Genomic DNA, 1,068 nt, shown 5'->3' with positions numbered 1-1,068 from the left:
GGTGGAGAGTTAACGCTAAATATGTGAGGCAGTGTGGTGGAATCAGGCTCTCGTCAAAATAATCAAAGTGAAGAAACTTGCATTTTTCTACTGGTTTGTGAATTTTTTTCCATTTTATTTTTGGCTCAACACCGTTCATGCCCGTTAAAGAACTCATTTCTGTGTGGATTTTTCTTTCAAACATTGATTAAAGGTATAGTAAATGTAAATTTTCAGTTGCCGCGGACTATTAAGCTAAGGAAATAACTAATCTGTGGCGGCCATTTTCTAACTAATTTTACCTCTGAAAACAGGTGACCCCCACCTCCTTCATTCGCAAATATCTCGACTTGTATTCAAGATAAATGGATATTTTTTTCATCCAAAAAAAAAAAAAGACAATTAAACAAGCTTTAAGATGATACTAATAACTTTACATGCCCCAAAATTGACGAGAGCCTGATTCCACCGCGCTGCCTCACATATGGTTAACGAACGTATTTCCCAGCAGTAGAGCGGAAAAGGCCATTCATGATAAATAAATTATTGTAGGTAGCTCATTATGTAGGTCGGGTAAGATTGGGCGTTTTTAGTTGTTTTTGTTAAGTTCAGCTTCATGCCATAAACTGTCCTCTTGGTTTTATGCCACCCGCATAATTTAGCAAAAGTTGGTCATTTTTTGGGCATAATTTCTGATTATTTTCCTTTATCATTCTTAATTAAAATTAACAGAATCGCATAATTTCCCATTTTTGGGCTCAGTTCGCATAATTTCAGAATTTTTCTTGCATAAAACGACGGGGACAGAATAAAAGCTGTCCTTCTTACTGCTGTCTTTCAGCCACACCCCAGATCTTATGGTAAGAAAGATCTGCACCCAGCCTTTTCGGACAGGGGCGAAAAATCTCGGAGGTCCCGTGTGCAAGTTACGAACGTTAAAGATACCGTGGTGGTCTAAAATCGATAAGAGTAGGCTTCGGCTGCCACCCGGGCAAAATTCAAAATTTCCTACCAACTGAAAATGTTTAATGTGTCCCGCGCACTCATATAATCTTATGCAGTTGCGAGCTCCGTAAAACATTTGCCCCC

Source organism: Aplysia californica, unplaced genomic scaffold (assembly GCF_000002075.1).
Source record: "Aplysia californica isolate F4 #8 unplaced genomic scaffold, AplCal3.0 scaffold00931, whole genome shotgun sequence".
NCBI classification, from domain to species: Eukaryota; Metazoa; Mollusca; class Gastropoda; order Aplysiida; family Aplysiidae; genus Aplysia; species Aplysia californica.
The sequence above is the reverse complement of the archived record's forward strand: the minus strand, read 5'-3'. Positions refer to the sequence as shown.